The following is a 25,545-nucleotide window of genomic DNA, read 5'->3' on the forward strand; positions in this document are numbered from 1 at the left end:
AGAGAAGGAGCGCTATTTGCCTCCTGTAGAGCAGATTTTCCTAGAATAGTTTGAAGACTCCATATACAGAGCCCCTAATTGCTAAGAGCAGAATCCCCCTCAAGTGACCTCATTTTGGAAATTATACCCCTTTGGAAATTTATCTACAGGTGTAGCGACAATTTTGACTCCATGGGTGTTTTCCAGAAACAAGCAGCAGTAGATGTTGCAGACTGGAAAGTGCAAACTGCAAGAGACCAGGCTGCCAAACATGGCAGACATGTTTAAAGCTGAGGAAGTGGAAACTTGGGCCCTCCTACTGGTCCCTTGCGGCCGAGCCATATAGCAGAGTGGTGGTCCTTTTTACCGCATCGGTGGAATGCTGACAGTTTATTGAGTTAGAAATGGGGAGGTGTCTGATCTTAAATGTCCTCATGAATGGACAAGAACTCCAGCTCATTAACATCTATGGTCCTCAATCTAAGGGGCACCGGAAGTGTCTCTTTATGAGGATCAAGCTCTACCATTTTACAAGTTAGCAGGTTGTCTTTGGAGGAGACTTCAACACTGTCACGAGGCCTCGAGATAGAGGAGGTTTCAGGGACAAGCTGACTTATGATAACGTCACCCTTAATAGTATACCTAGTGAGGCTCGCTTGGTGGATGTCCACATTCGGCACACCCCAGGCCACAAGGGTATCACCTATCATAGAGGTAACTGTAGTTCCAGAATAGATAGGTTTTACTTAAAGGAGGAAACCGTATCTTCAGCAGTGTCTGTAGTGGAGGTGATGTTGTCTGACCACTGTTTAATTTTGTTTTCTCTGAATGTTACAGGGACCCCCAAATGGTAAGGACCCATCTTGCATTGAGAATTGGAATCCCATAGTGCTTCTCAATGCAGACAGGAGGGTTCTGGCAAAGGTGCTGTTTAATTGGCTGATGAAATTTGGCTGGTGAAATTTGCACCTCGACTCCTTTCGGAGGCCCAGCATTGCTCTGTTCCAGGCCGCAGCACATTTAGTGCTTTGCTCTGTGTCTTACAGGCAGTGGAGCATGGTAGGGCTGGTCACGGGAAGAGGTACATGCTGTCACTGGACCAGGCAAAAGCGTTTGATCGGGTTAATCTTGAGTATCTCTGGTCTGTCCTTCTGAGATATGGCCTGCTGGGAGGGCTTGTGGGTTGGCTTAAGACCTTGTGTGGTGGAGCAGAGAGTTTCCTGCTTGTGAACGGTTGGATTGGCAGTTCTTCTGAGGTTGGGTCTGGTGTTCGCCAGGGTTGCCCCTTGAGCCCGCTGTTGTACATGTTTGTGTTTGACCCATTTCTTAAAAGGGCGGAACATGGGCCGTTGGCTAGGATCAGGATGGACCAGGCAGCACCGGAAGCCACTCTGAGGGTGGTGGTGTATGCGGATAATGTCACTGTTTTTGTTTCTTCTCATGAGGAGGCAAGGTGGCTGATGTCAGAGGTAGATCGCTACTCGGAGGCATCCGGGTCCAAGATCAATCGGGATAAGTGTGAGAGTCTCTGGCTGGGAGGAGCAGATCCTATTTTTTATCTCCCAGACACCCTTCCAGGACCCAAAGTCTCTGCAAAAGTCATTGGCATTGAATTTGGCCAGGGGGATTACCCCAAACAAAATTGTGACAGCAGGCTAGAGATCGCCACTCAGACGGTAAAGCAATGGAAGAGTTGGTCTTTGACTATAAGGGAAAGGGTAAACCTGATCAAAACTTACCTGCTCCGTTTACTGATTTATCTGGGAAGTGTGTGCATCTTACTGGAGCCTCTCTGGACTTGGGTCTACAGTTTGTTATTCCAACTGTTATGGGGGAATAGACTGAACCTGGTCAAGACAGAGCTTACTTTCTGTACTAGGAGACTAGGAGTGGTTGGGTGTGGTCAACCCTGTGATATTCCTTGTGGATACCATCATTTAGATCAATATTGCAAACCTCTGGAAAGAGACAGCTCCTCCGTGAATATTTTCCTGTAGGGGATGGTTTCAGCCTCTCTCCCAGGAATGGGAGACAGGAGGGCAAGTGAAGGATCTTCGCACATCGCATGGACATCTTCCAGCTTACGCTACCTTGGTTCTAAAGGTAATTTGCTGGTGGGGTCTGGGAAAGTAGGAGGTAGGACTCTGCCAAGGAAACTCCTTGAGAATAGGGTTCTGTTGACCCATTTCCACAGGCCTCTGGCGCTCAGGGATTGCCCAACTTGAGATCTTGGAGTGGCTTTGCATCTTCTGAATTCTATCAGAATCCCCTTGAAGTTTTGGGACTTGGCTTGGCGCTGCTTCCATGGGAAACTGTGTGTGAGGGACAATTTGAAGTGTAGGATCTTTGAGAACAGGAACTGTCCTCGGGAGCATTGTAGTTCTGTGCCGGAAAGCATGGACCACTTCCTGCTTCATTGTTCCTTTAACACAGAGGTGTACAACAGAGTGGGTTCCTCTATTAGCTGGTCTTGGCTGGCTGATCTCTCTTATGCGGAATGGTCCTATGGGCCTAGGTGGTCAGGACTGATGCACCTTATTTCTAGTTAGCACAGTGGTTGGGTATCACATGTGGATCGCACGGTGCTTAGTATCAACGCAACTGAAAATCCTCCCAGTGGACGATGTGTTTAGGACCATACTTGGTGACCTGGTGAAGGTGCGCTTTCTGGGGTATGAGAGACAGAGCACACGTAGGGCCACTCTCCTCTGGAGGGGCTTTTCTTTTAGTGTGCCCTAGTCTGGTCATCTCCTTTTGTGGTGGAGGGCTGCTGCTGACACCATAGATTTTTGTTTTGTTTGATCAATATACAGTGATGTAGGGCTGCAGGTGCCGAACTTGGGCTTTGTTATTTATTGTTATTATAGTTTTGTTTCTGTATATATTGTATATAGAGATATAGATTTGGGTGTACGTATTAGGTTGGGTGGTGGGAAAAAGGAGGGGAGGTGGGTTCATCTTGTGGGACTTTGGGGCACTATGGTGTTTGGGTGAAAACTGGCACTGCCTGATATGACCCATGGACGTTGAACATGAACTGAGGCATGATACGCAGGACCAGCTCTCAGGTCAGTCCCGTAGTTGGGAATGGTGGGCATGAGTGTGGGGTGGTGGTTATTTTAGTATATATTTGTACAGTTTGTGTTTATTTTTATATATATATATATATATATATATATATATATATATATATATATATATATACATTTACGTCCATATATATTTGGACAGACAAACATGGAGAGCTCCTATGACCACATATTTCCTTCACAGCAAAACCTTCCAAAAGCAAGGAACAAACCTCAAATCAACTCCAGGCCTTTTATCTGCTTAATTGAGAATGACATAACGAAGGGATTGCCCACACCTGTCCATGAAATAGCCTTGGAGTCAATTGTCCAATTACTTTTGGTCCCTTTAAAAACAGGGTGGCACATGTTAAGGAGCTGAAACTCCTAAACCCTTCATCCAATTTTAATGTGGATACCCTCAAATGAAAGCTGAAAGTCTGAACTTCAACTGCATCTGAATTGTTTTGTTTAAAATTCTTTGTGGTAATGTCTAGAACCAAAATTAGAAAAATGTCTCTGTCCAAATATAGATGGACCTAACTGTAACTCAGGATCAGTAATGTAATGTATATACACAGTGACTGCACCAGCAGAATCGTGAGTGCAGCTCTGGGGTATAATACAGGATGTAACTCATATTCATTAGAGAATTAGTATTATGTATTTACAGATTATTTAGAGTTTTGATATAGGTATCTATATCTAAATCAAAAATTATGAATATTATACGTCATTAGAGCTCTAGCTAGGCTTTTCTTTCATGTTGGAAAAAAAGTTTCTTTAATATGCTGTCTAAAGATTGGTAAAATGGTATTTAAATAGTCAGACTTTTTATGTACAGATGTCCATTACAAAATTGATTTTTCGTCAAAGATGTCTACGGGAAGGGGTTAATGGGACACAAGAAGGCTTCCAGTGTGTGACCGGTGGCAACAGAAGTCTACAGACACTTCAATTTTCTGCACTGATCATTGTTCATGTGGCCCCAATAGCTTGTCTTTGCCAGAAGTCTTTGTAATTTAGTGACAATTTGTCATTGTCACCCCATACATGGCACTTCACTGCAGAACTATTTGACTCTAATGCAAAGCATGACAAGCAGATGAGCTCTTCCTGTGATCTTAATTCAAATAAGCCATTGAAAGAGGCTAATTTTATTCTTACATATTTCCAGCACATATAGTGAATGTTAGCACTTGCAATGATCTTTATAACGTGATTAGTGGCAAAAGCTTCCTACTAGATTCTCTTTCTTAAAAGGTATTTTATCAGTTTTCACCATTCCTGAGTTACATCTTGTATTATACTCCAGAGCTGCACTCACTATTCTGCTGGGGCAGTCACTGTGTACATATATTACTGATCCTGAGTTACATCCTGTATTATACTCCAGAGCTGCACTCACTATTCTGCTGGGGCAGTCACTGTGTAAATACATTACATTACTGATCTTGTACTGATCCTGTGTTACATCTTTTATCATACTACAGAGCTTTACTCACTATCTGCTAGTGCAGTCACTGTGTACATACATTACATTACTGATCCTATACTGATCCTGAGTTACAGACTGTATTATACTCCAGATCTGCACTCACTATTCTGCTGGTGCTGTCACTGTGTACATACAGCTCTGGCAAAAATTAAGAGAACACCACATCAAAACTCTGTTATGGGCAGCCCATTCTCCAGACCTGAACCCCATTGAAAACCTCTGGAATGTAATAAAGAGGGTGATGGATAGTCACAAGCCATCAAACAATCAAGAACTGCTTAAATTTTTGCACCAGAAGCAGTGTGAAAGACTGGTGGAAAGCATACCAAGACGTATGAAAGCTGTTTTTAAAAATCATGGCTTTTCCACAAAATATTGATTTCTGAACTCTTCCTGAGGTAAAACATTAGTATTGTTTCTAAGTGATTATGAATCAGTTGTCTTTGGATTATTTGAGGTCTGAAAGCACTGCTTTTTTTAAAATTTTGACCATTTCTCCTTTTCAGAAAAAAACACAAAATTTATTGCTTGTAAATTCGGAGACATGTTGTCAGAAGTTTGTAGACTAAAAGAACAATTTACATTTTACTCACAAATATACCTATAAAGAGAAAAATCAGACAAACTGAACATTTAGACATGGTCTCTTAATTTTTGCCAGAGATGTACATTACATTACTGATCCTGTACTGATCCTGAGTAGAGAAGGGCAAACCCAACAGTTAAGTTCAGTGTCCATACCGAACACCTACTATTCGGGCATGGAAACCGAACACGGACTTCACCAGTCTTATGCATGACAGCGCGGCAAATACAGCTTTTGATGGGCAGTAAAATCATCACTGCCGGTCAGACAGCCATGGTTCCCACACTGTCAAATGACAGCGTGAGTGTGCAACTGTGATCAAAGGTATAAAGTTTACCTCCAGTCACTGGTGTCAGCTGATGGGACTACTGCTCCCATCAGCCGACGTCTGCTGCCACTAATAACAGTGAGAACAGGAGTGGCTGATCGGAGTATTCATCATCCTGCACTGTAAATAACTAATTTAAAAAAATGCATGGGTTCCCCTGTATATTTCATATCCAGCCAGGCAAAGCTCACAGCTGGCGTCGACATCTTTCAGCTGTCAGCTCCAGCAAGGCTTGGTTATCAAGAATGCAGGAGTCTCCACTACAATGATTTTTTCAGTTATTTAAATACATAATAAAAGAAATGGTGTGAGGTCCCCCCATTTTTGACAACCAGCCAAGCTAAAGCAGACAGCTGGGGGGCTGGTATTCTCAAGCTGGTAAGGGGCCATGGATATTGCCCCCCAGCGTAAAAATATAGCAGCCTGCAGTCACACAGAAAAGGCACATCTATTAGAACAGGCACATCTATTAGGTGATGTCACCTTTGTATTGTTCGGTGACATCAAACCCACGAATTTGTAATGGAGAGGCGTTTATAAGACACCTATCCCTTACTAATCCTATAATTACACACGTCAAAATTGTTGGTACCCCTCGTTTAATGACAGAAAAACCCACAATGGTCACAGAAATAATTTGAATCTGACAAAAGTAATAAATAAAAAATCTATGAAAATGAACAAATGAAAGTCAGACATTGCTTTTCTACCATGCTTCCACATAATTACAAAAAAAAATAAAACTCATGAAATAGCCCTGGACAGAAATGATGATACCCTTAACCGCTTCCTGACCGCCGCCAATAGATAATCATTGGCGTTTTGCTGGGCTTTGTGCAGCACCGATGTTTGTCTGCGGTCGGCGGAATTGTGCCCACCAGGACCCCCACGTACCTTATAACGAGAGGAGCCTGGCAAACAGTGCTTTCTGTGACCCCTCATCGAGACCTGATTGGTTCAGGTCCTGATGACGTCAGCGTCACACCAGCCAATGATAAAGATCACTGGGAAAGTTTGTTGTAGCAATGAACTTTCCCGGCGATCTGCCTCATAGTAACGCTGTTTTTCCTGATCAGAGGAGAAACAGTGTGACAAGTGCTGCTGGTAACAGCGATCTTGTCATAAAGTAAAAAAAAAACAGATGCGGCAGGTTAGGGTTAGTGCTATAGTTAGGGTTACTGTTAGGGTTAGTGCTATAGTTAGGGTTGCTGTTAGGGTTAGTGCTATAGTTAGGGTTACTGTTAGGGTTAAGGTTAGTGCTATAGTTAGGGTTAGTGCTATAGTTAGGGTTACTGCTTTGGTTAGGGTTACTGTTAGGGTTAGGCTAAAGTTAGTGTTACTGTTAGGGTTAGGGTTACTGTTAGGCTAAAGTTAGGGTTATTGTTAGGGTAAAGTTAGGATTAGGCTAAAGTTAGCGTCATTGTTAGGCTAAATTAGGGTTATTGTTAGGCTAAAGTTAAGGTTATTGTTAGTCTAAACTTAGGGTTAGGCTAGGGTTAGGCTAAAGAGAGGGTTAGGTTTTGGTTAAAGTTAGGGCGTGTTAGGCTAAAGATAGGGTTAGGGTTGGGGGCTAAAGTTAGGGTTAGCATAGGGGCTAAAGCTTGGGTTAAGATTGAGGCTAAAATTAGGGTTAGGGTTGGGATTAGGGTTAGGGGTGTGTTGGGGTTAGGGTTATGGTGGGGATTAGGGTTAGGGGTGTGTTGGTGTTAGGGTTGTGGTTAGGGTTATGTTTAGGGTTGGGATTAGGGTTAGAGGTGTGTTGGGGTTAGGGTTGGAATTAGAATTGGCGGGTTTCCACTGTTTAGGCACATCAGGGGCTCTGCAAACGCAACATGACGCCCGCAGACCATTTCATCAAAGTCTGCATTCCAAAACGTCAATACTTCCCTTCCAAGCCCCACCGTGTGCCCAAACAGTGGTTCCCCCCACATATGGGGTATTAGCATATTCAGGAAAAATTGAACAATGACTTTTGGAGTCCAATTTCTCCTGTTGCCCTTGTGAAAATAATAAATTGGGGGCTCAAAGATCATTTTTGTGTAAAAAAAAGGATTTTTTTATTTTTATGACTCTACATTGAAAACTCTAGTGAAACACTTGGAGGTTTAAAGTGCTCACCACACATCTAGATAAGTTCCTTCTAGTTTCCAAAATGGGGTCACTTGTGGGAGATTTTTACTGTTTAGTCACATCAGGGGCTCTGCAAACACAACATGACGCCCGCAGACCATTCCATCAAAGTCTGCATTCCAGAACGTCACTACTTCCCTTCTGAGCCCCACCGTGTGCCCAAACAGTAGTTTTCTCCTACATATGGGGTACCAGAGTACTCAGGACAAATTGGACAACAACTTCTGGGGTCCAATTTCTCAGTTACCCTTGTAAAAATTAAAAATTGGGGGCTTAAAGATCATTTTTGTGAAAAAAAAATGATTCTTTTATTTTCATGGCTCTACATTGTAAACTCTAGTGAAACACTTGGGGGTTCAAAGTGCTCACCACACAGCTAGATAAGTTCTTTGGGTGGTCTAGTTTCCAAAATGTTGTCACTTGTGGGGGATTTCCACTGTTTAGGCACATCAGGGACTCTTCAAATACGACATGGCGTCCGATCTCAATTGCAGCCAATTCTTGAAAAAGACAATCGGCGCTCCTTCTTTTCCGAGCTCTGCCGTGCACCCAAACAGTGGTTTACCCCCAGAATTGGGGTATCAGCGTACTCAGGAAAAATTGCACAACAACTTTGGCTGTTTAATTTCTCCTGTTACCCTTGGAAAAATAACAATTTTGGGGTGAAAAGATCATTTTTGTGGAAAAAATATGATTTTTTGTTTTCATGGCTCTACGTTATAAACTTCTGTAAAGCACTTGGGGGTTCAAAGTGCTCACCACACATCTATATAAGTTCCTTGAGTGGTGTAGTTTCCAAAATGGTGTCACTTGTTGGGGGTTTCCACTGTTTAGGCACATTAGGGGCTCTCCAAACGCGACATGGCGTCCGAACTCCTTTCTAGCCAATTCTTAATTTAAAAAGTCAAACGGCGCTCCTTCCCTTCCGAGCTCTGCTGCGCGCCCAAACAGTGGTTTACCCCCACATTTGGGGTATTGACATGTTCAGGAGAAATTGCACCAAAAATTTTGTGGTTCATTTTCTATTTTTACACTTGTGAAAATAAAAAAGATTGCTTCTGAATTAAAATGTTTGTGAAAAAAAGTTAAATGTTTATTTTTTCCTTCCACATTCCATTCATTCATGTGGAGCACCTGAAGGGGTAATAAACTTCTTGAATGTGGTTTTGAGTACCTTGAGGGGTGCAGTTTTTAGAATGGTGTCACTTTTGGGTATTTTCTGTCATATTGACCACCTTCAAATGTGAGGTGGTCCCTAAAAAAATGGTTTTGTATATTTTGTTGTAAAAATTTGAAATCGCTGGTCAAATTTTAACCCTTATAACTTCCTAGCAAAAAAATGTTGTTTCCAACAGTGTGCAGATGTAGACATGTGGGAAATGTTATTTATTAACTATTTTGTGCGATATGACTCTCTGATTAAAGGGCATAAAAGTTAAAAGTTTGAAAATTGCGAAATTTTCGCCAAATTTCCATTTTTTTAAACAAATAAACGCAAGTCGTATCAAAGAAATTTTACCACTATCATGAAGTACAATATGTCATGAGAAAACATTCTCAGAATTAACAGGATTTGTTGAAGCGTTCTAGTTTTCACTGTTGCATGATATAATTGTTCATCTGCCTTGACATTGATTATTACCTTATTTCCTGCTAGGATTGTACATTCATCATCTTTGAATTTTACAGTAAGTCCTTTAGCTGTTAGACATTTTACAGATAACAGTCCTCCTTCTAATCCTGGAATGTATAACACATCCTGTAAAGTATTTTTGAGTCATGCCCAAATTTGTTAGATCAGTTTAGCATTCCTTGTCCAATACCTTCTGCAGTTATTTTGCTTCCATCTGCAAGATAAATGGCTGCCTTCTTATTTAAATCAAGTTCAGTAAAGAAATTTGTATTACTTGTCATGTGTTGCTACTGAGTCAATAAACCAACCAAATTATGATTTCTTATCAGTTACTTTAAATGAGCCATTTCAATTATTTTCACATGAATCAGAAATTGTGTTTTTCACCTTCTGTGTATTCTCCCTAAGGTGTAATTTATGTTGTTCTGCTTTCCATATAGTACACTCTTTCTTTAAATGTCTTTTTTTCTTACATCTGAAACATTCTCTTGTCTCTTTATTATAGTTTTTTTTTATTCTGTAGCTTTAAGAGCATTTCCATTATCTTTTTCAGTAGAAGAATAATGATTTGCTTGTTCTTTCCTTCTGTGACATTCCTCTGTGAGTCTGGTCTTCACAAATTCTAATGTAATGTCTTTTTCAGGTCTTGTCTCTAGTGCATTTATTAAAGCAGTATATGAATCTGGTAAACTGCACAATAATATTGCTGCTACATGGCTTTCCTTAATATTGATCTCAGCTGTGATATCACTTCCATAATAGAGAATATGTGCTTCTGCATGTCATTGTCTGCACTTAGTCTCATACTGTAAAGCTTTCTTAACAGAAATAACTTGTGATTTAAGCTGGATCTTTCATGTAGCTTTCTCAGTGCCTCCCACATTCCCTTTGCTGTATCCTCATTCCTTATGTGGATTAATTGAGCATTATCCACTAATAGGCTGATAGTAGCTGTTGCTTGCTTATTTTTTTATCCCATGTCTGATTATCTTCATCAGGTCTGTCTGTAGTTATTACTTCACATAAATCATCTTTAGACAATAACATCTCTACTTTGAACTTCCATAACTGATAGTTCTCATTATTCAGTTTAGCTACTGTGAGTTTTAGCTCTGTGCTACTCATTATCATTAATTTGTCTTACTTGTTTGTAGAGAATTGTACTGAAGAATTCTTATGCATTCACCAGGGTCTTTGCTGAGAGTTATGGTGTCCTGGATGTCTGGTATCCTCTGTGCTTGGGATCCTTGGTGAGTCTCTGGGTGTCACGATCCATTTCTTGGATCTGTGTCAGATCTGGATTTCCTCACATTGAAACTTTTTTCCTTTTCGGTCATCGGGGGTTAATGTCAGTTTATTCGGACTCCCATGACAGCACCACGAGAGGAACAGGAAACCTACAGATACAAAAGGGCGGTACCTCTCCCACGCATCAGTTGGTTTCCTGTTCCTGAGGGGACGGGATCCTACAGAAGAATGGGATCCCAGGCCGGCCAGCCGACACCGGTAGCGAGGGGGTCTCCTACCTCGGCTTGGTTCGGATTTTCTGGAAGACGCCACGGTGGCCCAGGATGGGTATCACGGCGGTGGCGTGGACAGCAGGGAGCGGCGTCCGGAGGATGGCCGTCTCCGGAATTAAGCCGCCGCCGGTAAGTATTTTCCCCCCCGGGATTCCCGGCTCCGGCGGCGCAGATAGGTTGCCAGCGCTGTGCAGAGGGCTGCGACCGGGCGCTGCTCCGGAGCTCCCGGGCGTCCCGCGGAGCTTCCGGCGTTTCCGGGGTAGCGGTGACGTCAGGGGGCGGGCGGAGGAGGCGCTTCCGGGTCAGCGCGCTACTGCGCATGCGCGGCGATCCCAAGATGGCGGCGCCCATCGGAAACACCGATGGCGCGCGGTGGGGCGCCAGCTGGGGTAGGGAGATCCATTAAGGGGGGGGAGGGGCGCGGCATGGAAACTGCTGACCGGAGGAGGGGTATTTAGGCGGGACCCGGGCAGGGTACCTTGCCTTGGCCACATTACTACATGCAGCAGTGTGCAGCAGCAGCAGCAGCAGCAGTGGTGATGGAAAGCGATCGAGAGCAGCAGCGACAGAAGCAAGGGCAGCAGCGGCAGACATCACTGCCGCCCCTGGATGACCTTCGGCAGGTCAAACAGAAAAAGAAAGGGTCCCGTGACAGTAATGCGGGACGAAGTGACCAGTCCACTCGTAAAAGCTCCTCCAGGCAGACAGGAGCATCGGCTGAAAGAAATCCCCCTCGTTCTCCGGTACTTGATTGTGGCACTGGTAAGTGATCTTCGTGAAAGTTCACTCAGTGACGGGACCCCCCTTCTGTGTTTTTCTTTTTCTAGGGAAAAAAAGCTACAAATAAAAATAAACATAGGGAATGCGCACTCTGTGCATGCCCATTACCAGACGCGTGCCTCAAAAGATTGTGCCCCCCCTGTATTCAGCAGACGGTGGCAGAAGAGTCGCCTGCAGTAGCGGCGAGTTTGAGAGACATTGTCAGGGTAGAAATGAGGGAAACCCTAAAGTCCTTGTCTCAGCCGCAAAGTCTAAGGGGCGAGGTCCCGGCGGAGTCTGATTCCTCATCAGAGTGGAGAAAAAGCAGAGACTCCCAGGCTTCATCTCCCTCGTCCTCTTCAGGAGAAGAGGACTCGGGGTGATTTTGTCTGCCTCTTGACCGGGTAGACAAGCTGGTCAAAGCAGTCAGAGGGACAATGGAGGTAGAGGAGCCTAAGCCCCATTTATCCATGCAGGATGTCATGTTCGGTGGGCTGGAACAGAGGAAGCGGAGAGTCTTTCCGTTAAACCAAAAGATACAGGATCTGATCCACAGAGAGTGGAAAAGACCGGACAAAAGAGGGTCGCTACCACCAGCCCTCAAAAGGAGATACCCCTTCGACGATCCGGCAGTAAGTTCTTGGGACAGAGCCCCCAAATTAGACGCTGCCATTGCGAAGGCATCAAAAAAATCCTCGCTCCCCTTTGAGGACATGGGATCCCTTAAAGATCCCTTAGACAGGAAAGCTGATACCTTCCTGAAAAACACCTGGGAGATGGCGGCCGGGTCCTTAAGACCAGCAGTGGCTTCAACGTGCACGGCCAGGTCCATGATGGTCTGGTTGGACCAGTTGGAGTCACAACTAAAGCAGGGTACATCAAGACAAACAATTCTTGGGGCCCTACCGACCATCCAAGAGGGAGCAGCTTTCCTAGCAGATGCCTCAGCGGATGCAATGAGAATGGCCGCCAGAGCAGCAGGTCTCTCTAACGCAGCTCGCAGAGCCCTGTGGCTAAAGTGCTGGCAGGGAGACATCCAGTCCAGAGCAAAGCTCTGTGCGATTCCATGTGAGGGCGAATACTTATTTGGAACTGTCCTAGACGAGCTGCTTGAAAAGGCGGGGGACGACAAGAAAAAGTTCCCAAACCTTTCATCAGCGTCCTACCGTCGCCCATTTGGTAGAAGGAGATTTGGCCAGGGGAGAAGGCGCAACTCTTCACCTGTTAGAGATCGACCCAGATGGGAAGACAGAAGGAGACGAGGTACGGGCTATATGTTTACACGCTCGTCAAGAGATCAAAAGAAACCAAATCAATGACTAGCAGTTCCCGTAGGGGGTAGACTGTCATCCTTCTTCCCGGCATGGTCGCAGATTACGAATAGTGACTGGGCGCGCAAGGTAATATCCACCGGGCTTAGGTTGGAATTTACCCAGATCCCGCGGGACACCTTTAAACTGACCCCCTTAAGATCTTCTCATCTTGAACAAGCGGCTTTAGAAGCAGAAGTCTTGAGCCTATGTCAGAAAAATGTTCTGGTAGAGGTCCCAGAGGCTGAAAGAGGAAGAGGGTTTTACTCTCCCCTGTTTCTAATCCAGAAACCTGATAACACATTCAGAACGATTATAAACCTTCGTTGCCTTAACGAATTTTTGATTAATCATAAATTCAAAATGGAGTCCATTAATACAACAATAAAAATATTGTTTAAAGGTTGTTTTATGGCAGTCATAGATTTGAAAGACGCGTACTGTCACGTACCTATCCATACAGACTTCCAGCAGTTCCTGAGGGTGGCAGTTTCAGTAGAGGGCACAGTACGTCATTTTCAGTATAGAGCCCTTCCCTTTGGTCTCTCAGCAGCACCCAGGGTTTTTACAAAATTAGTGGCCGAAGTTATGGCTCACTTACGAGAGGTTGACGTCTTAATCATTCCATATTTAGACGATTTCTTGATTGTAGGAAAATCGATGGATCATTGTAAATCCCAGATAGAAAAAGCTAGATCCAGGTTAGAAAACCTAGGATGGATTTTAAACTACGAGAAATCCCGACTCCAGCCCTTAAAAATACAGAAATTTTTAGGATTGATACTAAATTCAGACACTCAGCGGTGCCTGCTACCACTAGATAAATTACAAAAGATACAGGAGCAGGTTCTTCGGGCAATGGATAATCCATCTATGACCCTCAGACAGGCCATGTCCCTGTTAGGTTCTCTAACTTCATGCATCCCAGCAGTAAAGTGGGCACAGTTCCATACCAGAACCCTTCAAAACGACGTCTTGATTAATAGCAGGGCCCTTGGAGGCTCCTTACAAGGTCGGATGTGTCTAAGCCCCTCAACTGTTACATCACTAAGATGGTGGCTTCAGAGCGAGAACCTAGCGTCAGGGGTGCCCTGGATAGCACAGATAACCCGTATTATAACCACAGACGCTAGTTCCTTTGGTTGGGGAGCCCATATGGGGGACATAGTGGTACAGGGCCAGTGGGATTCTAATTCTGAAATCTCATCCAACCAGAGAGAACTATTGGCGATAGAGCGAGCAGTCAAGAAACTCATTATCTACCTGCAGGGCCATCATGTGAGGATACACTCGGACAACCAGGTAGCTGTAGCATATGTCAACCACCAAGGTGGAACCCGCTCCAGCGCTCTGATGCAGATAACAGAATGGCTCCTCCAGATAGCAGAGAGAAATTGTCTATCTTTGACCGCGCTCCACATCAGCGGAAAGGACAATGTAAGAGCAGACTTTTTAAGCCGCAAGGCTCTAAGACAAGGAGAATGGGCTTTGAACAAAGACATTTACCGCCAGATTGTCCGCAGATGGGGCCAGCCAGAGGTAGACCTCTTTGCCACCAGAGAAAACAGAAAAGAAAGATTGTTCTGCTCTCTGAACCCCAGGGAAAATCCCCTGGCGGTGGATGCCCTACTGATAAGATGGGACTTTTCTCTGGCATACGCCTTCCCACCATTGAATCTTCTTCCCCTGGTAGTCAGGAAGATCAGAGAGGATCAGGCAAGAGTCATACTGATTGCCCCCTTTTGGCCCAGGAGGACCTGGTTCGCGTGGTTGAGGACCATGTCGGTAGGCGATCCCTGGGTACTACCGAACCTTCCGGATCTCCTCTACCAGGGGCCAGTCAGCCACCCACAAGTAGCGAGACTTCATTTGACGGCGTGGTGTTTGAAAGGTCACTATTAAAAAATAGAGGGTTCTCCAAGAACTTAATTGACACCCTCCTAAGAAGCAGAAAATTAACCACCACTAATATTTATGCTAGGACCTGGAAACGCTTCCTATCCACCTTTCACTTTGACATCAGAGATAGAATTCCCACGAAACATATTCTGGAATTTCTCCAGAAAGGTTTCGAATTGGGTCTCTCCACAAGTACGCTAAAAGTACAGGTTTCAGCCTTAGGGGCCCCGTTTGCAGCTGATATTGCAAAAGATTATTGGGTAGCAAGGTTCATCAGAGCAGCGGCCAGATCGAGACCTATACACAAAGACAGATGCGTACCGTGGGACTTAAACTTAGTCCTTACAGCCATGACAGAAAGTCCGTTTGAACCTTTAGATTCCGCCTCACTAAAGATTATATCCCTTAAAACAGCATTCCTGGTAGCAATAACATCCGCACGTAGGGTGAGCGACATACAGGCACTCTCCAGATTGCCTCCTTACACAGAGTTCTTACAGGATAGAGTGATCCTAAGGCCAGATCCAGCATACCTTCCCAAGGTAGCAACACAATTCCACAGGACACAGGAGATAGTTCTGCCTTCCTTCCTCCCTAATCCAACCAACCCTAAAGAGCAGAAACTTCAGGCATTAGATATTAGGCGGTGCTTACTGACATATTTAGCAGCCACGGATCCTTGGAAGAAGGAGAACGCATTATTCCTATCCTTCCAAGGTTCCAGAAAAGGATACAGAGTATCAAAACGCACATTAGCAAGGTGGATTAGGGAGGCTATCTCTCTTGCCTACACAGCAGGTGGCGGTCCGGCTCCACAGAACCTGAGGGCACATTCCACTCGGGCCATGGCATCATCCTGGGCAGAGAGATCTGGAGTATCAATTGATCAAATATGTAAGGCGGCCACCTGGTCATCTCCTTCCACCTTTTTTAACCACTATCGGTTAGACATGGGTGCCTCCTCAGACCTCACCTTCGGGCTAAGGGTGCTGCAGGCTGTAGTCCCTCCCTAAGTTAGTTTACATCTCTGTAATTCTCTCGTGGTGCTGTCATGGGAGTCCGAATAAAGTATTAAGTTACGTACCGGTAACGGTATTTTTCGGAAGCCCATGACAGCACCCTTAGTTCCCTCCCTTGTTCACATATAGGGGTGCACTCCTTAGAAGTTTGTTCATAGAATCACCTTATGTGGGAGATGGTATGAAATAATTCTGTTAAATAGGGTAGATAGGTTGTATATATCATATGTTGTGTACTAACCATGGTAGCCTCTCAAGCTCTGTAATCCAACTGATGCGTGGGAGAGGTACCGCCCTTTTGTATCTGTAGGTTTCCTGTTCCTATGGGGCGGATCCCCTCTCTCGTGGTGCTGTCATGGGCTTCCGAAAAATACCGTTACCGGTACGTAACTTAATACTTTTTCCCCCGGTGGCCGCTGGTGTTACTACAACTTTAGTTAGTCTTCTGGTGAGTTTTCCCCCCGGTGGCCACTGGTGTTACTGCATTGTGATTAATTATCCATGCAGGTAGGTGCCACTCCCACCTCCCTTTATAAGTCCACCTGGTGCTGCAGATCACTGTTGGTTAAACACTTACACTTGGGAGACCAACCAAGCTGGAGTTCAGGAGCTGGCAGAGTTCTGTGGTGCTTCAGTTGTTTGCTGTTGTCAAGTGGCTAACTCCGATGTCCAGGAGCATTGCAGCAGAGCAAGCAAAGTATTGTTTTGTTTTACCCTGTCTGTTGAATCTTTCCTTTGGGTTTTTGGCGCAGTACACTTTTTCCCTGTCTCACCTCCTGGGGAGGGGGTTGGGGCCTTTAGGTCAGGGCTAAACAGGAGACAGGGACAGGTCGGGGACTTGGGCCTCACTACCATTAAGTGTACCCCCAAGTTAAGGAGAGTCATGTCCCCCCCCTTTGCCGTAGGGGCAGTTCAGGGACCCTTCTTCCATGTCACCTGTTTTCCCCTCACTGCCCGTGACACTGGGATTCTCTGTTCCTGGGATTCTCTGTGCCTGGGCCTCTCTGTGCCTGGGCCCATAACCTGTTGCACAGCTCCTTGAATACCCAGAGTTGCAGAAGAAAACTTCCTGATGCAGCAATGTATGACTGTGCAATTTTTCCTTTACCTCATGCTCTGACAAGTAAAAGCTTGTTATCCCATGTAATCTGCTCTGTGAAGTTTTCTACTGCAACTGTGGGTATTCAAGGAGCTGTGCAGCAAACTGTGCAACAATCACCTCATAAAGTGACACTGGTCAGAATAGAAAAAATTGGCCCGGTTATCAAGGCAAAAACAGGCTCTTGCGCGAAATCGTTAACTTAATATTTTGTTGCACAGCCTTTTGAGGCAATCACTGCAATAAAATGATTCCTGTTACAGTCAATGAGACTTTTTAAAAAAAAAAATTCTGTGGAAGCGTGGTTGAAAAGCAATGTCTGACTTTCATTTGTTCATTTTCATAGATTTTTTGTTTGTTATTACTTTTGTCAGATTCAAGTTATTTCTGCCACCATTGTGGGTTTTTCTGTCATTAAATGAGGTGTACCAACAATTTTGACCACGTGTGTATATGGTAAATAAAGACACATCAAGTATAAAGTCTTTCTTTTGAAATAAAACAAAACATACTTTTACTTTATTATTTAAAAATAACAAGCACAGTTAATCTCACCTAATGTCCATTCCATTGAAGCCCTCGTCTCCTGTAATAAAGCAAAAATAAAATAACAATATCCCTCAGCTGTCCATCGTTCTGTCCCACGCCATAATCCATGTCTAGGGAAAAACAGTTTTCAACCTTGACAGTGCCAAGATGCGGTGGTCCAGGCTGAGAACCACTAGGGAATGAGCTGCAGCGAGTGCAGCATCAGTGACTAACTGACGCCATTGAAGTTACTGCAGGTCACTAAGGCTGGGTTCCCAGCCAGCAAATGAACTGCAGAGACCTTGGTAAGATCCCTGCTAGCACAGTGAGAAAACATTTCACAGTGCAGAGACAAGTTCACCGAAGTTCAAGTTCACCACAATCACGAAACAATCACTGACCTCAGGGAGACCAGTCAAAGAAAACACTGCGGCAGCGGGCAAAGGCGCTCAATCAGTGAAATCCTAGGTGCAATGCTCCCTGGGAAATACGAATATGCAAATAAAGTCCGTGGAGCCTCATTTAAGAGTCTCAAACACAGGACTAGCCAGATCTTCCTCCAGGGAAGGACCCAGCCAAGGGGTGGCTCCTTTCGGAAACCACCATTACCACCATATTAAGTGGCCCTTTAAGTCAATATCCAGCTCTTTACGAGTTTACAGATATGACAAGGGAAATACCAAGGCCAGGTATCCATCCACAGACAGCTGTTTCGGGGTGTTGCCCCTCATCAGTGTGGAGTAGGACAATACAACTATAGGATTAGTAATGTATAGGTGTCTTATAGGCACCTCTCCTTTACTAAGCCGTGGGCTTGATGTCACCTGACAATACAGAGGTGACATCAACCCTACAAATATGAACCCCACTTGCAACCACTACAGGGCAAGTGGGAAGAGCCAGGCAAAGCACCAGAATTGACGCATCTAATAGATGTGCCTTTTCTGGGTGGCTATGGGCTGCTATTTTTAAGCTGGGGGGACCAATATCCATGGCCCAATACCAGCCCACAGCTGTCTGCTTTAGCTTGGCTGGTTGCTAGAAATGGGGGAACCCCATGCCTTTTTTTAAATTATTTAAATAATTAAAAAAACAGCATGGGGGACCCCTTTATTTTTGATAACCAGCCTTGCTGAGAGCCCCAGCTGTCAGTTTTGCCTGGCTGGTTATCAAAAACATGGGGGAACCCATGTTATTTTTTTTTTTTTAATTATTTATTTACAGTGCGGACGCCGCTGATGAATGCTCCCCTCAGCCATTCATGCTCTCACTGTTATTAGCAGCAGCCAGCGTAGGCTGATGGGAGCAGTAGTCCCATCAGCTGACACCAGTGATCAGAAGTGAACTTTTTACCTCCGAACCTGGGACTGTCTCGCCGGCGATGATGATTTTACTGCCGATCAGAAGCGGTGTTTGCCAAGCTGCCATGCACATGACAGCGTGGCAAACACTGGATGTTCGGGCCTCCCATTCACGTGAGTGGGATCAGGGTTTGGGTTCAGGTCCGAGTACTGTTCTGGTACCCGAACTCAAACTTTTTGTAACTGTTCAGTCGAACCCGGCAGACCCAAACATCTAGGTGTCCGCTTATCTCTAATCCTGAGTTACATCCTGTATTAAACTCCAGAGCTGCACTCACTGTTCTGCAGGAGTCACCATGTACATACGTTATATTATAAAATGCTAAGAGATTTTGCAATTGTCTCCACAAAACTTTAGATATCATACTTTTTTAAAGTTGTCCATCTTTGAATCACTGAAAATGCAACTGATACCTCCCTTGTTTTGCTACATATTCAGTATATGTTACCATTCAGGATTATGGGAAAGCCACATATACATTTATGCCCCATTATTATTAAATCTTAGGGATCTCATTTTTGAACACAGTCCCTTCAGCTAAATAGTTGGCTTGACTGCTGCATCTTGTGCGTTTGTAGCACTGTATAACCAGGCAATTTAACCCTTCAAGAAGAGCTTAGTAGGAAGGGACTTGCTACCATTTATCACAACATGCCAGGAGGGGACGACACAAGGGTTTCTATTTATGAGGAATTTTTTTATTCTTGGTGATTTACACTGAAAATGTGTTGTTTTCCCAAGCAGTTAACCTTTGTTCTTGCTTACCGGTGAGGAATGTGACGGTGGACTGAGCCGAGACATCATTACCATATTATCTGCCGGGCCTCATATATTCTATAGCTAGTTCTGTGCAGGACACTTTCAGAATGTTGCTTCTTTAATTTAAAATTCTGAAAACACCGATACAATCAGGTTCAATTTCACCAGTCCTGATGCCTCATAAGAGATTCTTACCAGTATATGAAAGGAGTGGATGCTCAGCCAAGGACTGGCTTTATGCATGCACAGAGCCTCAGACAACCATCTTTTTCAATTTAAGCTTGGAGAGTCGAGAGAACCTTTGAATTCACCAGGGGTTATTATTTTTTTATTCTCTAAACTACCGGTTAATTGACGACCGCTGTACATTTCATAGAGAACCACTGGGACAGGAAGACAAAAGTCCTTTGTTGTACTGTAGTCCATTAAGCGGGAAAATAACTGCAGTGCTAAAATGGTCATATGACCCTCTGGAGATACCGTTGTTAATGGGACACTGAGATCCAATTAAGGGCATGGCCCTGAAGACCAAGGTGATAAACACGGGCCATCAGGAGCACAAAAATCAATCCAGATTCTTCTATTGTGTCCCTGAAATAAGATAACAAAATATAATAGTGTGGGTTCAAAAAAAAGCACAAAAGGCAAACAAAGGACAAAAGGCATAAAATAGAGAATAAAACTTACACTCACCGTCACTCCTGTCATTCCGCAGGAAGCCCATCTGAAAAGTTTATTATAGAGGAACGTATATCGTTCTGTCTAAAGACCGTGTCACACACAGCGATCTCACTAGAGAGATCGCTGATTTTGTGACGCCCAAGCGATCTCGCCAGCGAGATCACTGTGTGTGACGGGGATCAGCGATCGGCCCCCCTGCCAGGTATCGCTGATCGTGCTCGATCGGCCTGGGCCATTTTTTGATCGCTGGTCTCCCGCTGGCCAGCACGCATCGCTGCGTGTGGCAGCGAGAGACCAGCGATCAGCGACGCTGGTTTCTAATGTAAACATCGGGTATCGCTGGTCATGATCAATGGAGGGGCTGTCTATGTTACAGCTCACCAGCGATCAGCCTAACGATGTCCCAGCGATCCCATCCATGTCGGATCGTTGGTGGGATCGCTGGGACATCGTTATGTGTAACGGAGCCTTAACTCTCCCAAAACGTCTTAGAATCTCAGTAAAATGTGAGTGTGAACTCTCAGAATAGATGGCAAATCTTATGCAGGTGCAAAAGTTAGCCGAAACCTCCTGTAAAGCAACTTAGGTGGGAGATTCGGGAATTCTCCACACATTCAGGAGAGCAGGAAAATGCAATATGTAACAGAATTAAGGAGGTGAGACCCATAGAAAGAGATGTAGTTGTAGATAAACCACTATGCTTTACGCTTAACAATCATTTACCTCTTGGAAGGTCATTGCTCAAAGCCAGCAAGTATAACCTAATAGCTCAAATTTGCAGACCCATTGGTTAATGCTTTGACTCACTACTGAGGGATTCTCATGACAACATGTCCTCTGATTTCTGTCAGATACATTCTAGTTGTCACCAGGAGTTTGTATGGATTCATATCACCATTTACATCAATGTCTACATCCATTTGTTATATCACTTGGTGAAGTGGATCTTTGAGGTCTTACAAGGTCTAAAAGATACAGACATATGATGTTGGTACAGAGGGGAGATCCAGATGAAACAACAAAAGCTGTGATGGACGAACTGCAATGGGAATCGAGATACTCTATCGCTGTCTGAATTGCAAAGTATCAAACTGAGTTTGCAGGAGTTCAATGCAGAGTTGTCAGCACAATAGTAAAGCTGAGTTTGCCACAGAGTCCAATGCAGATGGGTTAACAAAAGTTGACTCAGAAATGTAGCAGAATTGGTAGCGGTATCACAGGGTTGACTCAATGATGTAGCAGTGCTGACTTATCCACAAAATCAAAAGTAAAGCTGGCAGTGGTACAGTAGAGTTGACCTAACAAAGTGGCTGAGCTGAGTTTGTTACAGAGTCTTTTTCAAAAGTGGTCAGCAGCATATAACTCATGTAACTCAGGTATGAAGGGGCTGCTAACAGTATTGGCATGAATGCCAAACACCTACTTAGGCACTGTTCCTAGAAAATTATGTCACAGTGGTTCATCAGGTTGCCACGGCATCCCTATTTGCAGGGAAGCAAAGGGAGATGGTACACAGTGCTTAGCAATGGATCCAGGAAAGGAAAATAACATCAACTTGGCTCAAATAGTGTTCAATATGTTTTTATATGTTAGGATAGATGTGGATGGTGATTTGAATAGTATCTGTTTGTAGGACAGGGGTTTATCCACTCTTGATATAGGTAACAGGCTCAATGTTAGAGGGTCAAAGTGGAAGGTAAGATCTGTAGCACTTACTCAAGGAAATAGGCAACCAGAAACTTTTGTGTTTTGGTTTAGAATGGTTTTTCTGAAGCAGGAATGGAGAGTGGTGAGTGAGGATCCAAATTTTTGTTTTTGCATTTCATGTAGTAAGTTTCCATGCTAAGTTTTTGTAATCATGGCCATATCATAATATTTTGTAAAAGATGCATCAGTCATACAGTAATTATACAACTAAAGAAAAAAAACACCAAGAAAATCACTTATTTAACTCGTGAATTGTCTTGGAACATCCAGGAGGCTCCTAGAAAGTGGGAATATCCCAGACTTCCAAAAAAGTAAGTAAATCCCATCTGAAATCTTGTTTCTTGTATCCCGGAATCTCGGGGATGTTGGGACTGAGGTGTTAGTGTTTGGAGAATGGGTGAGCAGTGGGTGTAGAATGGTGACTTGCGAAAACAGGATGGTCAATGATAAAAATATCCAGTGGCTTATCCTCTCCCAAACTTGAAAAAGTTGGTAAAATTATCTAAATATCACCTTACTCCAGGAAAATGGAATGAATGCAAAGTGATGACAATGTGGTGAGGGCATTGATATCACTAATTCCAGTTTTCCTTTCCGTTAACCCTTGCTCTAAAGATAACTTCCTTGATAGACCTTTATAAATACCAGAATTGTGATGACATGTGCCCCATAAAGTCATCAGTCTTACTGGCAAATCCCAAATTTTACAAAGTTCAATGCAAATCTTACAGCAGTAGTACAGCAGAGGTGAGTTTGTCAGTGTTCAGGAACTGGCAAGCAGTGCAGCAGAGTACCAAGCGATGTTGCAGTGTGGAGATTGTCACAGAATGTAATGCAGAACTAGCCATCAGTATAACAATGTATCCATCGAAGCGATGTAGCAGAATTTGTCAAATACTGTAGATCCTGGAACATCTTCCTTGATAGACCTTTAGGCCCATCTGGGTTGTTTAGACATGTGCCACCTATAGACATTGGAAAGTCTGCCAAATCCCAAAAATTAGATGGCCCCCAAACTAGAAAATGTATACAATCTGTATCCTGCCTAAACCCCCCTTTGGCAACTGAAGAAAATCACTGCTTTATTGCAGGTTTCTGGCATTGGTACAACTTCCTTCCTAATGATGGAGACTTATCTTTCTTGCGCTATCTATCATCATGAAGCCATGACACACACCACGGTGAGCGATGCCGGCTCTGTCTCACTGTAGGCTCAGTTGGCACAAAGCTGGCATCCTGATCTAATCTCCTTGAAAAATGTTCCACTTAATACCAGGCCCACATGCCAAGGAGTACTTTGAATCGTGTCTTAGCAGAAAAGGTTAAATGTATGATTCATTAAAGTCTCTGAATAGCTCCTTAAGGTTTTTTTTCCTCGTCGTCTTCCATCTTGAGGTCAACGGATATGAGACGGGGTCAACAAATACCGATGTCCTTTACTAACGCCCCGGGATAGCGATCAAACACTCATTAACATTAAGGTGATACATTGGAAATTTGGTGCGTCGCTCGTAGAACTACTGTTACCGTTAGGAAGAATAGAAGTTTTACTTGCAGGTTCCCTTCTCGCCGACTTGAAAGCTTCTAATGTCTGCCATCTGGCAAGCGGAGTGCAACCTTTGAAAAAGTTAAGTGACTGTGAATTTTAATGTATGAGATAAATATCAGCAGTTGGAAACATTTCAGGAGAATTTTTCTGAACCCCGAGCCTCATGTCTCTTAATTCAGCGATATGTGACGAGAACTGTAGAAAAAAGAGAATAGTACGCCTGATGGTGAGCCCGTTATACTGTGACTACGTTACTCCTGGCAAAGGCCAAATATCATAATGGCCCCGGTAAGGTAATTAAAAAGAAGAAAGGTTAAATAAATGAGTGATAGATCAGTTAGGAAGTCGCCTTTACAGCATGACTCCTGGCAGCGACTACAGCGGAGGCATCCGAAGAATATAATTTTGACCCAGAGGTGGGAAATGTGCAATCTATCTGTGGTATAATTGTACGGTGGTCAAAAAATCTCTAGGAATTATCCACTTGTCTTATATGGGTGTACGTTGCTACATGCTATCTATTGACACACATTGTGTATTAACAACGTGCGATTAATGAATTCCACTATTGCTACAAACGTAAAAAATGTCTTACATTTATATATCTGTCTTATATATTTTTCTCTATGCAATATATGAATAGGCTCGGACTGGCCCGCCGGGAGACTGGGGAAACCCCCGGTGGGCCTGCGAGTCAGGTCATATTGGTCACAAATATAGATGGTGCCACCAAGCCCAGTGCATAGAAAGCCGCTGGTAGCAGTGCTAGTTTTTACTGATTGTACGTCCTCAGACGCACATTCAGCTGATAAGTATTGAGGAGCAGGGCCACTGGCATCCATCCGTCAATACCTCTACACGAAGAAGGTGACATCATAGATAGCGTAATGACATTACTGTATTGCGCCATCAGTGATGTACGATATGGAGGAGAAAGATGGATGTGGGGGACAGAATGAAGACATTATTCTATATGGGTGACAGAATGGGGGGCATTATACAATATAGGGGCCAGAATGGGAGACATTATATAGTATGGGGCAGAATGGTGGGCATTATACTGTATGGGAAGGCACAGGAGGGGGCATTTCTACTGTGAGAGGGTCACAATGCATTATATTTTATTTTTGGTGATATTATTACTGTGGGGAGATTAGAAGGGTACTACTGTTAATGTGCAGGGTGGTAATATTTCACTTATTTTTTTCTTCCTCAGTGTAGAAGTGGAAAAAAGTATGAGGGTGCTCTAGAAGGGTTTCATTTGGCAGAGACGACACATGGCTGGAAGAAGTCATTGCACTCTAAATAAGCAAAGAAAGGATGAATAACTTTAATTGGAGATGTTGCTGTGAGACACTGGACTTACCTGTATGTGTATACTGTATACTATCTGCAAAGCTCCTATGTGTAATGTCACCAGTGATCATTGTATTACCTGTACACTATATACTATATACAGAACTGTTGTGTATAATGCCACTGGTGATCACTGAATTACCTGTACACTATATACAGAGCTCTTGTGTGTAATATCACTGGTGATTACTGTATTACCTCTACACTGACATTATCTACAGAGCTCCTTTGTATAATGTCACTGGTGATCACTGTATTACCTGTACACTGACATTATCAACAGAGCTCCTTGGTCTAATGTCACTGATGATCACTGAATTACCTGTACACTATATACAGAGCTCTTGTGTGTAATATCACTGGTGATTACTGTATTACCTCTACACTGACATTATCTACAGAGCTCCTTTGTATAATGTTACTGGTGATCCCTGTATTACCTGTACACTGACATTATCAACAGAGCTCCTTGGTCTAATGTCACTGGTGATCACTGAATTACCTGTACACTATATACAGAGCTTCTGTGTATAATGTAATTTGTAATCTTGATAACAGGTAATGTTACCTGTACACTATATACAGAGCTCCTGTGTATAATGTCACTGGTGATCACTATATTACCTGTACACTGACACTATATACAGAGCTCCTGTGTATGTCACCGGTGATCACTGTATTACCTGTACACAGACACTATATACAGAGCTCATGTGTATGTCACTGGTGATCACTGTATTACCTGTACACTGACACTATATACAGAGGGAGAAAT

This window comes from Dendrobates tinctorius, unplaced genomic scaffold, assembly GCF_039654945.1.
Source record: "Dendrobates tinctorius isolate UK_male_01 unplaced genomic scaffold, ASM3965494v1 ptg000057l, whole genome shotgun sequence".
Lineage (NCBI taxonomy): Eukaryota > Metazoa > Chordata > Amphibia > Anura > Dendrobatidae > Dendrobates > Dendrobates tinctorius.